The 11683-nt window shown below is 56.3% G+C and overlaps 1 protein-coding gene across 3 annotated transcripts in view; it reads left to right on the top strand.

The window, feature by feature from the left end:
- The window catches only part of Lrrc4b (leucine rich repeat containing 4B), a 37762-nt gene that overhangs the window by 4212 nt on the left and 21867 nt on the right, over positions 1–11683 (top strand). The window contains exon 1 of one of the 3 annotated variants that reach the window (XM_008845154.1): positions 9518–10068. The exons of 1 other annotated variant lie outside the window; for it this stretch is intronic. The gene's annotated coding sequence lies outside the window, so the exon portion shown is untranslated. Of the gene's footprint in view, positions 1–9517; positions 10069–11683 lie in introns of those variants that run through there. One more of the 3 variants, XM_008845156.2, reaches the window with a different exon arrangement.

Raw genomic sequence — 11683 nt, 5'->3', positions numbered from 1 at the left:
ACCACTGAAGACTTCCACCCTAGTTCACTGGAAGGGCGTGAGAATCTCCCGAAGACTTTTCAGCCTGCTATCATGTGGGTTTGGGGCTGGTCCTCACAGCTGGTCTGCTTCAGGACTGCAGAGGTCATGTTCAACCCAAAGGGAAGGAAGCAGCTACATAACATCGTGTGTATCGTGTGTTCATTGCTGCTTTCTTGGCCTCCACTATTAACTCCTTGCCTGGATAACCTTAGCTCTCTCTCCCGCTCTCCCTCTCTCTCCCTCTCTTTCCCTCTCTCTCCCTCTTTCCCTCTCTCTCCCTCTCTTTCCCTTTCTCTCTCCCTCTCTCTCCCTCTCTCTCCCTCTCTCTCTCCCTCTCTCCTCATCTCTCCCCCTCTCTTTCTCTCCCTCTCTCTCTCCCCCCTTTCTCTCTCTCTCCTCTTTGTCCCTCGTTACCTTTGCCTCCCTCCTCCTCTCCTGGCCCCTGGCCCCTCCCCAGCCTGAACCCCACATCCACCTGTACCAAGGGCAGGAAGGTCCCTTAACTGGAGAAATGTCTCTTGCGTGTGAGGGTGCAAGATACTCATGCAGGTTCCCCAGACCACGGTCTGGTTGGAGTCCTGAAAGAAACCAGCCTGTTACAGCCTATCCTGCTCCGCTGACCCTCCCAGGGTGCGGGCTGCACACCTCTTAGTTCTGTCCACTGTGTCAGGTCACAGGCAGAGGCAGGCTAGGGTCCCTGCGGGCTGAGAGGGAGACTGCACGTTTGGGTGAGATTGGTGAGCCCGGGCGTCCTAGGAGACGACACAGGCCTAGACCCATCTGGAAAGTGGTCACTTGGTTTCATCCCCAGGTCAGGGGGAAGACACTGGGCCCTGGGATGGGGACAATGGCCAATAATAATCCAGCCCTGTTTTCCTTGGAGTTGTATAGACAGTGCATGTGAGCTTCTGAGTGTCAGGACCTCCACCCCTGCTGGGAAGAAGCCCTCTGCCTTCGCTTCCTGTCCTGAAGCTGGGGTGCTGTTGCCAGACAGGAGGTGACAGGAGACTCACTACAGTGGCAGGATGCCCATTGTTGCCTGGAAACCCACGCCAGGCTGTTGTCATGGCAGGCAGAGGCAGAGGGGCTGTGAAGACTTAGAGATGAGCAGGGTGGGCCCTGATGAAGGCTGGGCGGGAGCCTATCCCAGAGGGTGACGGACAGTAAGGTTGTGCCCAGCTCTGTCTGTAGGGTCTGGGAAGTTGAGCAGAGTGAAGGAACCTGGTGGGGAAGGCAAGAGGGAAGGGAGCGGGCTGGGGACAGTGGCAGGTCCCTGAAAGGTTGAGCTCACCCCCAGAGCTCTTGCACAGACCCTGAAGGAAGATGGATCAATGGGAGGGAACTGCCTAGAGCCCTAGCACGCAGCATTCAGGATTGCTCCCAGACCCAGCCTGCACCTTGGCTGAGTGGGATCCACACCACTTACTTCCAGTAATGACCCCAGAAGGGAGATGGACTACCATCATGTCCACCTTGACAGGGGAAACTGAGGTCCAGAGAGTGAGGTCACTTACCCAAGGTCAGACATCTACAGAAGAGGCAAAGCTAGGAATTTGTACCCAGCTTTGCCCCCCCAACCCCCACTGCAGATTGCCTTGCCCAGCAAGGAACACTGCTTGGCATGGGGGACTGAGGCCCAGAGTGGGGAATGTGATGGGCCATTGGGCCCCTAGTGGCAACTGGGCTGTGGAAAACAGGTAACTAAGATGTTGATAGACTTATGGACAGTTGGGCTTCTAAAAAGATGTTAAGAATCTCTGTCAGGCCGGGTGACACAGTCCAGCCATATCAGCTGAGGGAGGAAGTTGGCAAGCTGAACACTAACCGGGACTCCATAATGAGACCCTGCCTCAAACTAAAAGAGGGATGGGGGTGTGGCTCAGCGGTAGAGCCCCTGCCTAGAGTCCCCCAGTGAGGGGCTGGGGTGTGGCTCAGGGGTAGAGCCCCTGCCTAGAATCCCCAGTGAGGGGCTGGGGTGTGGCTCAGGGGTAGAGCCCCTGCCTAGACTCCCCCAGTGAGGGGCTGGGGTGTGGCTCAGTGGTAGAGAACTTGCCCAACATACGTGAAGCCCTGACTTCAATTCTTAGTACTTAAAAAAAGTTATTACATGTATTTATTTATTTGGGGATTCGGGGCATGCGCTTGCAGGTAGAGAGCAGAGAACAACTTGGGGAATCTCTTCTCTCCCTCCACCAAGTGGGTTCCAGAACTGAATTCAGTTCCTCAGGTTTGGCAGCAAGGTGCCTTCATACACTAAGCATTTCATCAGCCCCAATTCTCAGTACTTAAACCACTCAGGGCTGTCTCTCAGGCCTGCTTGCCCACATGCTCTGAGAGGAACGTGCTCCAGGCTGACAGTTTGCTGGAGACTCAGGCCTTGGCAGTGGGGGCGGGGGGCACAGGCTTGTTTGCGTGAAGGAGACCTGGATAGTGCTCTGGGATGGATGAGCAATTCTGATCCAGTTGGATATGCCAGGCTAACAGTGATACAGGAGCTGAGCCACAGAGCATGGGAACACAGTACTTCTGTCCATGTGTGTCTGGGAGAGACTGCTTTTGTTCACATGACTTTATGATTTTTACAGCCTTCGCTGATGCCTTTGATTTATGTTCATTTTTCTTTGAGATGGGGGTCTTACTGTATAGCCCAAGGTTGGCCTCAAATTCATAGCAATCCTCCTGCCTCAGTCTCCCAAGAGGTGAGGTGATAGCTATGCTACTGCCAACTACTGGCGCCTCCTTTTTTTTTTTTTTACACAGAATATGGATGCTGAACAGCAGGCCTAATGGAAAAGGAGTTCAGTGCTGGGCTGGCCACTTCAGCCTCAGTTTCAGACTGCATCTGGCTGTGCCTCGGCAGTAAATGCGGTTTCAGTGCCCACTGTTTCCGAGTTCTGGGTGTTAAGTACCCCCCTCTCTATCAAAGGAAGAGAGCCTGGAAGTCCTGATTTTATCTTGGAGCCCACTTGTGTTGGGGTGTCCACTGGGAGCATGGTGACCTCTCCAGGCCTCAGTGTACCCTTCTGTGAAACGGGTTGTCATGATATGCGTCATGGGCTTCTGGGCAGGAACAGATCTCTGCCCACAAGAGCTCTGTAGGGGAGCCTCATATGCCAACACTGTGGGAACTGGGGCACAGGTGGCTCCAGCTAGGACCAGGGTCCACACTAACCAGGTCACCCTGCACAGCAGCCACCGCCACCACATGTGGCCGCTGACATTCAAGGACAATCTTGGCTACAGAATGGGACCCCATCTCAAAAGACCACCAAGAAACAATGAAATAAAACAAAACAAGTGCTGCCTGTCTGCCCAGTCGACACCTGTGAAGTGCTCAATGCTCAGGGGTGGCTGGTGGCCGCTGTGTCCTGTGGTGTGGCTGGTGACCACCATGTCCCATGGTGAGCCCTGAACTTTTATGTCGCTCCAGGGCTTTGTGGAATGGGGACCCATTGGACTCTCGAAGCCTTCCATCATAACTGATGACCCCTTCCCACACCCCTGCACTCTGGTCCCCACCCTGCAGCCCTAGGTAATCCACATCCATTGCTCAGATGGGGATACGGGCAGGTGACGGCAACCTCCATGCTGGCAGGAGCCTACCACCTCCGGTCGGGTCTCTGTAGCCCCAGCTGGCTTCACACTCTCCAGGTAGCTGAGGACGACCTTGAACTCCCGATCCTCCTGCCTCCACCTCCGGAGTACTGCGATGACAGGAGTGTGCCAAGTCCAGCCCTTGTCCTCCTTTTCCATGTGTCCTGCCTGCTGCTGGCTTGTGGGCACCAGCCCACTGGCACAAACTCAAAGTTTGGGGCCGAGGGGGCACCTGCCATCCAGGGCCTGGCTCACCCAGCCACCTGCCCTGCCTACGCATCTCCCTTCCGAGCTTTAAGAACCTGACCCCAGGTCCACAAAGGCGCCCGGGACCTCCTTCCTGTTCTTTTCTGCCCAGTTCTGACTTTTCTACCCACTCACTTTCATTCTCCCCACTTCCTGTCACTACAGCCCCACCCCACAAAGTTCATCCCCTACTGTCCCCTCCTGTCTCAGTCCCCACAGCTCTCCTCCCCAGGCTCCTGGATTTTCCAGAATGTCTCCCAGAGCTCTCCCAGCCTGCTGAGGAAGGAAGCCAGTGGCCCCCGCCCCCTTGCCATCTCTGCAGCCCCACTGGGCTCCACACAGCTCCCGGGCACACCTGCCCCAGCCTCTGCCCCCTCACCTGGCTGTAAGCCCACACAGAGGCTTGGTGACCGTCAGAGCATCACCAGCACAGACATCTGGGGGACGACAACCCTGCCCCGTTATGTTACCTACCCACCGCTGGTCCCAGCACTGACTCTGCCCCGTCCTTTCTCCAGGTCCCATGACCTCAGCCTTAGAGCACCAACACTGGGGGCCCTGAGGGGGCTCTTTTTTGAAAGTCCCCCAGGAGGGATAAACTCGAAGGTGTGAGTCTTTTCTGTCATCCCCAAGCCCACACCACCTGTTTCCCTCTAGCCTCAGCTCCAGCCTTGTTAGACGGCTGTACAGGAAGAAGTGTTCCACTGTCCTGTGGCACCTCTCCCCCAACCTGTCAAACTGGGGGAAGTCCTTCTTTAGCTCTGACCTCTGAGCCGCTTGCTGCTGCAGCAGTTTCCTGTCTTGTTCTCACATGTTGAACTTAACCAGGAAAATGAGTGTGGCTGACAGGAGCACTTCCTCCTCCCTTTCCTCCTCACCCTGCCTCCCCTGAGCCCCTGAGTTTCCGATCTGCCATCTGCCTGAATTCTTTCAGGCACTGTGCCCAGGACACCTCCCTGAGCCTGAGCTGGGAGGGCGGCTCAGCACCTCGCCTTGAGCGGTCTCTGCATCCCTGGTCTCAGCCTGGCATCCCTCGGTGCTCATGACTCCATCCAGCTTTGGTCCCTCAGCACTGTCCATTCGTGGAGGTTCAGCCAGGGCCTGAGCCCTGAGTTCCAATCCTACCACGCCCCTGGGGACCTAGTGGCCCCTCGGAATCTGGACCCCTATCTGCTTATCCCCGTCGCTGACTTCAGGGAGAGGGCTGCTGTCCTACTCATCCCACAGTGACTGCTGTGGGACTTGAGGCTGTGGTCCTGTGGGTTCCCTGGCTACAATGAGGCCAACCTGGAGGCTCCTTCTATGTGTCCATGTGTGCAGCTGTGTTACTGTGTGTGTGCAGTGTGCTTGTGTGTGCAGTTGTATGTGTGTGCAGTGTGTGTGTGCAGTTGTGTCTGTATGTGCAGATGTGCCTGTGTGTGTGTACAGTTGTGTGCACAGCTGTGTGCCTGTGTGCGTGTGCAGCATGCTTGTGTGTGCAGTTGTGTGTCTGTGTGTGCATGTCTGTGTGTAGCATGTGTGTATGTGCAGCATGTGTGTGCATGTATATGGGTGTATCTCTATGTGTACAGGTTCTTATGTGTGTGCCCATGTCTATAGAAGCATGTGTGTCTGTGTAGGTACACATGTGCATGTGTAGATGCAAATGCCTGTGTGTGTCTGTGTGTGCAGCTGTGTGTGCCTATGAGAAGTTGCATGTGTGTGCATGTGTCCATGCATGTGTGTGTGCAGGTGCATTTATGTGTCCGTGTGTCTGTGTATGTGTGCTAGTGTGTGTCCCTAGAAGCATGTGTGCGTGCAGGTATTTTTGTGTGTGTCCATGTGTGCATGTTCATGTGCATGAATGTGTGCCCGTGGGGGGTACTTGTGTGGGTACATGCGTGCATGCAGGTATGTGTGCAAGTATGTGTATGTGTGCATATGTCTATAGAAGCCAGAGATCAGTCCCCATTGTGTAGGTTAGGGAACAACTTGCAGGAGTCTGTTCTCTCCCTCCAACATGTGGGTCCCAGGGATCAAACTCAAGTCAACAGATTTGGAGTCAAGTGCCTTTACCCAGTGGGTCATCTCTACAGCCCTATACACCTTGGGTTTTGGGGCAGGGTCTCTCACTGGCCTAGAACTCACCTATTTGGCTAGGCTGGCTGACAATCTAGCCCCAGGGATCCCCTGTCTCCACCTCCCCAGTGCTGGGATGACAAGCACACCAGACAGACATCCAGCTTTTTATTCATTCTGATGCTTGAACTCAGGTCCTCCTGCATGCAAAGCAAGTACTTTACCCATGGAGCTGTCTCCACAGCCTCTGTGTGTGTGTGTGTGTGTGTGTGTGTGTGTGTGTGTGTGTGTGTGTGTATGTGTGTGTGTGTGTGGTTTGGCAATACTGGGGGTGCAACCTTGAGCCTTTTGCATACTAGACAGATATTCCACCACTGAACCGCCCCCAGCCCGTCACTGGGGGATTCTAGGCAGGGGCTCCACCTCTGAGCCACACTCCAGCCCTCACTGGGGGATTCTAGGCAGGGGCTCTACCACTGAGTCACACCCCAGCCCCTCACTGGGGGATTCTAGGCAGGGGTTCCACCTCTGAGCCACACCCCAGCCCTCACTGGGGGATTCTAGGCAGGGGCTCTACCACTGAGCCACACCCCAGCCCCTTACTGGGGGATTCTAGGCAGGGGCTGTATTACCAACATACATCCTCAGTCTTCTTTTTTCTTTTTGTTTGGAGACAAAATCTCACTAAGTTGTGTAGGCTGGCCTTGAACTTGTCATCCTTCCGCCTTAGTTTGGAGTGGGCAGTATGACAAGTCTGTGCCATCATGCCTAGCCTTCCCTCTTAGCTGTTTGGCCTTGAGCCAGTGGATAGACCTTACTGGGCCTCTGTTTCCCTCTGTGAAGGAGGGTGCTAGCCTCTCAGAGGGCTGCTGTGTGGATGACAGTGGTGCCTTCAAGAAAAGCTACTGAAGGGTGATGGGCATGGGGTCGAGGATGGGAGTGTGCCCTCCGTCTCCCGTTCCTGTGCAGTGACCTGGCTTTGATCAAGCCTGTGCTCTCTCAGAAGAGGTGCCTGGCTGGTGTTCCCTCTGTTCTGGATTGGCCCAGGAACCAGAGCGCATCTCCATGGATAGGCTCTTGTTTCAAGCAAAAATGAGGTTTCCTTAGTGACCTGGACCTTTAATGGGGCACCCACAGGTGTATCGGGACCTGGAACGGTACTAGAGTCTAACCAGCCAGGTGGCATTGTGGCAGGGAAGGGGGGAGATCTAGGACACAGATGTCCAGCCAAAGTCTATGAACTCCTGAGACAGGAGGGGACTCAGGTAGAGGGGTGTCCTACATGGGTTGCTCTTAGAGTCTGCCGGGACTGCACGTGTGGTACGGGATGTGGGGATGCAGCTGTATGAGTCGGGGCAGAGATGTGGCCTCACAGAGAAGATATATAGACCAGTGTCATGGCAGTAGGTCTGTCCTATCCTTCACCTGAGATTCACCGAGTTCCAGAACCAGAGACCAACATGGCCAAGTCCTTGGGGGATGTGCATTCCGGTAGAGGGGGATCTGGTGGGTTAGGTGGCAGTAAACAGAGGAAAACAAAGCACAGAGCACCACCAGGTGTGAACTGGCAAGACAGCCTCAGTTAGTAGGTAGCATGGGCACAAAGTCCTGGCATGGCAGGGAGAGGTCCATAAGAGCTGAGGAGGAGCAGGCAGAGGGAAGGGCAGTGCAAAGGCCCTGAGCCAGCAAGCACAGCCCACCCAGGAGGCAGGCTGGAAGCTGGCGAGGGGCCAGGCCAAGGCAAGAGGTGAGGTGTGAGCTGCCAAGGGCCCTGCACACTGAATGACAGAACAGGTTGACTTCCACGGTCACAGGGTCCTTCTGGCCACCTGTGATGACAGCAGTGAGGATTCCAGACAGGAGGGAGGTGGTGGCCAGCAGGAGCCAGCTGTGCACAGACCGAGGCACAGGAGAGAGCCTGTGTTCAGAGTGCCACTCTCCGAACCTCCAGCCACCCTACGAGGTGGGCCCATGTCAGTCCCATCTCAGACTGGAGGAGACTGGAACTCAGGCCACAAGGATCGGCATTCCAACCCAGCCCTCCTGCTTTCTTGCACTCTACTGGTGCTGCTGGCCATCTGCAGTATGCTGGGCCTGTGCGTAGCTTTTCTTGGTATCTGCTTCAGTGTTTGTCACATAGTAGGACTCCAGAAATATTTTGAGGTATACGGAAGGAAAAATGGAGGACTAGATGGATGGATGGAGAGATGGGTACACAGATGAGTGTGGATGGGTGGGTGAGTGGAGGAACAGATGAATGGGTGGATGGATGGATGAATAGATAAGGGAATGGACAGGCAGGAGTGGTGGGCAGAGAGACAGACAGATGGACAGATGATGGAAGTATAGATACAGGGATGAATAGATGAAGGGATGGATGAGTGGATGGGTGGATGAAAGGATGGATGGACAGAGGAAGGAGGACAGATGGATGAAGGGATGGATGCACAGAGGAAGAGGTGATCGACAAATGGATGGGGGATGGATGATGTATAGAAGGAGAGGTGGCTGGACAGATGGGTAGAGGGATGGATATGGACAATCGGATGGATGGACAGATGGATGGACAGAGGGAGAGATGGGTGGGGTGGAGATATAGATGAATGGATGGATGATTGTTGAGTGGATGGATGAAGGGATAGGTGGATGGACAGAAGGAGAGGTGACTGGACAGACTGGTGGAGGGATGGATATATGGATAAATGGATGGATGGAGGGAGGGAGGGAGGGATAGATGATCGTTGAGTAGATGGATGAAGGGATGGGTGGATGGACAGAAGGAGAGGTGACTGGACAGATGGGTGGAGGAATGGATATACAGATAAATGGATGGATGGATGGATGAAGGGATGGATGGATGGATGGATAAAGGGATGGATGGATGACAGAGGGAGAGATGGATGGGGTGGAGATATAGATGAATGGATGATGATTGTTGAGTGGATGGATGGATGGATGGATGGACGGATGGAACACAGAGTAAACAGAGCATGGCTGCCCAGCTCATTCTACAGAGCACCAGGAGGCAGGTGTTAGACTGTGGCTGAGGCTGGGGAAAGGGAGGCATCAGGGGTAGGTTTCTTTGTGTCAGGAGTAAGCCCCAGCCACAGCTGAAGGATGGGGTGATAGTCACACCAGCCTAGGTTGACTGGCACAGATAGGCTGTCATGTCAGGATGGAAGTTGAATCGGTGGCTGCAGGGTGTGCTGGGGGTCCTGGAGAAGGTTCAGGGGGTCCAGGATGGACTATGGGGACGCAGGAGAGATGCCTTGGGCAGCAAGAAGGAGTCAGTGCTGCCCGGCCTGGTTCTGCAGCAGAGGCGGCTGTGTGTGTGCCACGAGGCTCAGGCTTGGCACAGTCCAAACCCCTCTCCCCTGGCAGCGCAGTCATCAACCTTCCTCCCCCGCTTCCCGACCTTCTCTGGCTGCCCAGAACCAATGGGTTAATTAGATAACGGAGCCTTTGATTAGCGGGGGAGGGGGAGGCCACCCCCAGCCAAGCTAGTCGGGAGGGGGGAGATGAGGAAGGGCGGAGGGAAGGAGGGAGGGAGCGCCCTCCCCGCTGGAAGGAGAGAAAGAAGGAGGGAGGGGGCGGGGAGGGAGCTGGGCTCTGCACTGCCGTGTGACTAGAAATTGTAATCGCAGGGAAAGGCAGAGCTTGGAGAGGGAGGGAGGCAGGCCCCAGGACTGACAGACAGGCAGACAGTTGGAACCAGACTGAGTCAGGCTCCCAGTGATGACAGGGTGACAGGGACAGTGAAGAAGGACAGACAGACAAGGAGTCTGGTGATCCCAAGGGAAGTGAATCAGAGGGGGGCCGGGAGAGGGACAGAGGCCGGTCTGCAGGCAGAGAGGAAGGAGGCTTGGTGGGGGGGCGAAGGTAGGGATAGAGGACCGGAGGAGGCAAGGGCTTGTGTTGTGGCCAAGGGACAGAAGACAAAGGACAGCCTACCCTAGGGGGTGGGAAGGGCGACAGGCCTGGGGGGGGGGGCGCAGGGAGACCCAAGAAACCCCTGCGCCCCCCCAGCCCTAGCTGGACTGGATGCACCAGGGAGTCGGGGTGGCCGGGCCGCCAAGTGGGGCGGCTTCAGGCATGTGGAAGGGGGGCCTGGGGCGCAGAGAGAAGGCCAGCGGAAGCCAAGCCACCAGGGTGAGTGTCTCTCAGTGTGTGCCGGGAGCCGGAGCGGGACTAGGACGCAATGGTGGCAGGCAAGGCAAGGCAGGAGGGGCCGGTGAGCTGCTGCAGAGCTGGTGTGAGAGCTGGCAGCCTCTGTCGGGGGAGGAGACTGGGGCACCGGCCTGGAGGGTGGCTGGCTCTCGACGTACTGCGCAGGACCCTGGGCTTTGAGGGTGTGGGCTGGTCACTGCCAGAGTCTCAGGAAGTGGGCATAGTGGACCCAGGGTGGACCCAACAGGAAGCTCCCTGGCCGCGTTGCCTGGGAACAAAGACCCCCACAGCCCCCACGGAGGCACAGCCACTAGGGCTCCTGGTCAGCCTGAGGCAGGAGAGTCACTGTCTCTCTCGGTCTCTGTCTCTGCCTCTCTCCTCCTATCTCTGTCTCACTATCTCTGTCTCTGTGTCTCTCAACATCTCTGTCTCTTTGTATCTCTGCCTCTGTCACTACCTCATCTCCAACTCGGTCCCTGTGTCTAGCCTTCACATATTCACTCCAACACACACGTTTCTATCTGGGTTAAAATGATCTTGGAAAACTGCAGCAGTGTGTGCGTGTGTGTGTGTGCGTGTGTGTGTGTGTGTTGTGTGGGCACACGCACTCGTGCGCACCTGCATGTCGGGGGGGGGACAGCCCTCCGTCCATGGATTGGAGAGATGGTGTGCGAGGGTGTGTCCGTCCCTGCTGCTTGTGTGAGTAGGTGGGTGATGGTGTTTGTAGGGACCCCTCCTTGTCTCATGGGCACTCTGAAACATACCATGTGGGATGCTGCGTGGAAGAGGGGTGTTAGGAGCCAGAGGGGGTGTTCCAGGACAACCCCCCGACACCCTGCATCCAGCCAGCCCTGAGGTGGCCCCACTCACACTGTTGGGCCTCCTCTGGCTGGGGAGCCGCTGGTGGTGCATAGGATGGGTTCCCCCGCTGTGTGCTGGCTGCAGTTACCATCTTTCCTACACTGCTGGGTGATTAGCCTGAGCCACCACTGCCCCCCCCCCAGGCCTCAGGAAAGCAGGGAGCAGGCTGGGAGGTACAGTCCTGCCTTCCAGGGCCTGACTCCACACCCAAACCAAAACTAGGGGGCTCCCCACTCTCCTTTCCCACCCCTTCAGCACCCAGAGCCCCATCCTGCAGCAGCTACTGGCACAGGTCCCACCACAGGCTGTGTTCCCATGGAACGCCTGCAATCCTGGGGCACCAGCTTGCTGCTATGGCCTCCAGCTGTGCCACCACAGGGGTGAAGGTGCCCCTGGAGCCCCCTGAGCTTACCCACACCCTTCAGCCTGGCAGCTCTGCCACCCCTTCCTCCTTCAAGTCCCTCCCCTCCCAAAAGCTGCGGGAGACCACAGGCCTGGGCAGAGCAAAGGCCACAGGGGCAAGCAGGGGGGCAGGGCTGGACCCACATGATTGGCTCAAGTGGAGAGTATCTCTGGGAAGGGATGGAGGCTACCCTCAGCTTCCAGAGCACCAGAGTGGGTGCGATGGGGGCTGGTCCTAGCACGGGCTCCTAGCAGAGCCTTGTCTGTCTGTCTGTCTGTCCTTCAATCTCTACATACTTGCCTGACTGAAATCAATGCAAAGACATAACTTTTT

Source organism: Nannospalax galili, unplaced genomic scaffold (genome assembly GCF_000622305.1).
Source record: "Nannospalax galili isolate Female #2095 unplaced genomic scaffold, S.galili_v1.0 scaffold960, whole genome shotgun sequence".
NCBI classification, from domain to species: Eukaryota; Metazoa; Chordata; class Mammalia; order Rodentia; family Spalacidae; genus Nannospalax; species Nannospalax galili.
This window is presented reverse-complemented; position numbering and strand designations above follow the sequence as displayed.